Source organism: Mandrillus leucophaeus, unplaced genomic scaffold (genome assembly GCF_000951045.1).
Source record: "Mandrillus leucophaeus isolate KB7577 unplaced genomic scaffold, Mleu.le_1.0 Scaffold1330, whole genome shotgun sequence".
Taxonomy (NCBI): domain Eukaryota; kingdom Metazoa; phylum Chordata; class Mammalia; order Primates; family Cercopithecidae; genus Mandrillus; species Mandrillus leucophaeus.
The window spans coordinates 123,021-127,142 of NW_012101289.1; the positions used below are offsets into that span (position 1 = coordinate 123,021).

General features: G+C 53.5%; 1 pseudogene; it reads right to left on the reverse strand.

Annotated features, from left to right (window-relative positions):
* Positions 1-295: 295 nt before the first annotated feature.
* LOC105534325 overlaps positions 296-4,122 on the reverse strand; it is a 14,454-nt pseudogene continuing 10,627 nt past the window's right edge.

Genomic DNA, 4,122 nt, shown 5'->3' on the forward strand with positions numbered 1-4,122 from the left:
CTCTCCACCCGCACTCTGCCCCCGCCATCCATGTGCCATACAGTGGCAGACTGGTCTTTCTACAGCACACTGGACTAGCGCCCTTCCCTGCCCACAGCTCTCAGAGCTGGAGGTGGAGTTGAAACTCACGGTTTGGCATTCAGAGCTCTTTCCCCCTCGGCACTGGCTTCTCCAGAGCGCTCACAGTGCGGGGCAGGAGCCGCTGACTCAAATGTGGGTGTGGTGCACAACTGGGTCTGAGGTGGTGCTTTGCCTAAGAAGAGACAGGGCTGAGATGGGGGGATGTACTGGGTTCAGAGTTAGACCCACAGAGTGCAAGGTTTCTCTGAGGCACCAAATGGAGGGTCCAGCTGGCAGCTGGCTCCTGGTCTGGAGCTTCAAGGAGAGGTGTCAGCTCAGAGCCACATTCAATAGCCAGCTGAAATGCAGCCTCCTGCAGGGAGTCCCTGGAGCTTCCACAGCCTCAGATCTGCCCCTCTGCATACCCCAGATCTCTTGCCAAGTGGCGTTTGGTTCTTCATGTCATCTCCCTCCCTTGTCTGGGAGTAAAGGTGAGGTGCAGGGACTTGAGCTTGTGTACTCTGGTGTCTTAAAGGAGAATGTGTCAAGTAGAGTGGAGGCGGCTTGGACAGAGGGAGACTCAGAGGACAGTGAAGGACACATGACCAGGCGAGCCTGGGAGCAGGAAAAGAGATGAGCGTGAGCAGAGGAAACTGCTGGGGCAGGGGAGAGGATGGGAGGATCAGGGAATGAGGGGGCTGGAGAGGTGGGGGTGGGGATGCTGGCGAGGGGCTGCCTGGCTCGCCAGGCTCAGGAGTCAGTTACATCCTCCCACAAGGGCCAGCTCACCTGGTCACCCCAAAGCCCTCCCTCTGTGGGTGGGACCAGAGGGCCCAGAGCACGGATGACCCAACTGAGCAGGACAGAGGTGGACTCAGGTGGTGCTGGGCTGGACTCCTGGCCGTGGGGAGCAGCCGACACCCTGCCTACTGCGTCCACTTTCCAACTCGCTGCCCGTCTGAACAGATGCAATATGGGGCACCTTGTGAAACGTGCTCCTGGTGCACCTGCTGCCTGCTGCCCCTCCTGCAGAGTGCCCGGGATCTCCAGAGGGGATTCCTGTGAAGCCTTGGCCTAGATTCTGAGGCCTGCCTCTCACACCCGGGGCTGCTACCCCAGAGGCCAGCTGCTTGAGTACCCTGGAAGCCTGTCTGTAGCCCCAGGCTACAGCGGAGTCCATCCCACAGCCCTTCTTTAGTGCATCTATTTGGACAGACTGGTCATTTCATAGAGAGGGGTGTGTCTTGCCCCAGCCCATCTGGCATGTCTAAGGCAGTTATGGAGTAAGAATCTGCAGCTTCCAGCCCCCAGCCCTGCAATAGTAGGAGAGGCTGGACCCCACATCTCTGAAGTCCCACCGGGCTGGTGCGAGCGGGCTCCCGAGTCCAGGGCTGCTCTGCAGGCTGTGGGGCTCATGCACCAGCTCTGAGCCCACCTGATGTGCTCAGGTTGCTCACCTTTGGGTCTGTCCTGCCTCTCAGGCATTCAGCTGACCCTGAGGGCCTCTCCCTCATCTTGACCACCAGCTACGGGCTCTGACTTACAGGTTCCCAGAACCTTAGACCATTTGCCGCCTGCCCCCGGCCCCGCCCCGCCTGCCACATTTCTCGGCTGAGGAAACTGAAACCAAAGAGGGGAAGCAACTTTCTCAAGGACCCCCAGCAAGTCAGAGGCAGAACCGGGTCTAGGAACCTCTTCTCGACAGAGATTCTCCCTGTCCCCTGAGCCTTTTTTAGTGCCTCATCAACTTCCCTGTAAGGACACTGCCCTGCCGAGGCTGGAAATGGTGCTGTCCAGGGCGGTGTGTGCCCGTGACTGTGCCTGTGTTTGTACTTGTGAGTGTGTATGAGCGTGGGGATGAGGGGTGGGAATAAACGGCAGGGATGGTGGGGCTGGAATGCACTCCGCCTCACCCCAAAAAGGGGCGCAGGAGAGCCCAGCCAAGCACAGCACATGCTTCACCTGGAATCTGCGGAATGACTGGGAGGCCGGCTGGGCTCAGAAGACAAGGAACAGGCCTTTCCCCACAGATGACAGGGGGGCCCAGGATGGGCGGAAGCTTCTGCTGCAGCTTTGGGGGTCACATCCCAGCCCACGGGCTGACAGTTAAACAGATACAATAGTCAGTGTCTCAGCTACGATGGACACACTTCAAGTGCTGATCAGCAAACAGTGTGAGTGCGGCCAGACCGGCCAGCGCAGCCTACACAGCCGCAGCTCAAACAGGCCGGTCTCTCTGCGCAGGGGAACAGTCTGAGCAGGCAGGAGACGGGAAAACAGGCACTGCCTTCTTGAGAATAAAGGACCCACAACAGGAACCCTGCACTCACCCCCTGCCAAAGACACCAACAGGCCACGACGCAGCCTCCGCAGGACAGGCAGAGGCATTCAAGAACTTAGAAAAGCACCTCTGGAAAACGCTCACTTGAAAACTTTGCACGTAACTTTACATTTTAATTACAAGGTTTTAACATCCATTTTCTCATGTATTCATAATGAACTCTGGGAAAGGAAACACAGCTTTTATTCTTACTCTTAAGAGTTACTGTGGTGGAAGTTCCCCTATGTGAACAAGCTGTTGCAACTGAAATTTTCAGAGAACAAATCCCAAGCTCTTTCCATTAACACAAACTATATTAAGTTTAGTTCTCTAATTTCCACTGGTTAAAGACCAGAATATGTGAAATATGCATTATCAGATTAGAAAACAAAACACACATCAGAAAAACTTTCTTCAAAAGAGCATTTACTAAAATCTATGATAGAAACTAGCTCTAAAACATCCTGTTTCAAAATTTCACTGTGTCCACTAAGTTCATTTTCCTGGCTGTGGACGGCAGGCCCACCCCACGCTGCAGGCCCACCCCACGCTGCAGGCCCACCCCACGCTGTAGACCTACCATGGCCCCATGAACAGGCCAGCTGAGAGCTGGGGCCACTGCCCAGGGCTCCCTGCTCTGTGCTCGGCTGCCTGATCCAACCTGCCAAGGCTCTGCTTTCTCTATGTGTAGAAACAAAAATCAGGAGCAAAATCAAAACAAACAAAAATCGCTTGAACCCGGGAGGCGGAGGTTGTGGTGAGTCAAGATTGCATCACTGCACTCCAGCCTGGGTAACAAGAACAAAACTCTGCCTCAAAAAAAAAAAAAAGTAAATCAATACAATACAATACAGTACAGTAGAGTACAATACAATACAATACAGTACAGTAGAGTAGAGTACAGTACAATACAATACAATACAATACAATACAGTACAGTACAGTACAATACAATACAATACAGCTCATACGACCTACCTAAGAAGCTGTTGTACGAGCTGAACCAGAGGTAAACACCGTTTGCCAGAAGACTCACAGATTCCCGTATTAACAAGGTCTTTATCCAATGCAGTCCTGCTTCTATGAAATGTTGAGGCATTTGCTTCCTGTTCATCAACTTCTTTTTCCTTCTGTGCTTCTTTTTTGGCTTCAATATCCTGGAATTCATAAACGGAAACTGTTTACAAGGGATCTCATGAGCAGGTGTGAAGGCACACAGGCTGGCTGAGCCCTGACCCCAGGGCCAAGCTATCCCAGCCTCTGTGTGCCACCGCACACACCTACCCGCGTAAGGCCCACACCTGCCCTGTTGGAAACCCCAACTCAGTTGTGCAGTTTCAGTGTCTTCTTTTCACAGATCCAAGGTCCAGGCTGCCTCTGCTGATGCTCTCCAGCCTCCTTCTCTGAAGTCCCTAAAATCCTTAACCCTGCTCCTGGCTCTCACAAACACCCATGTGATCCACCCACACACGCCGCATCCAGCTGCTTTGTGAGGACAAGAAGCTAGAATTCTCACACACACTGGTTCAAGTGTCAACGGCAAAGCCACTCTGGGAAACCATGAACAGCTACTTACCCCAGGACCTAACAAATTCCACTCCAGGTGTTTACCCTAAGGGAGAACGTATGTTCACTGAAGTACTTGTACACAGCACAATCGTGGCAGCTCTACACGGCCAAAAACCAGAAAGCCTGGGCGCGGTGGCTCACGCTTGTAATCCCAACACTTTGGGAGGCCAAGG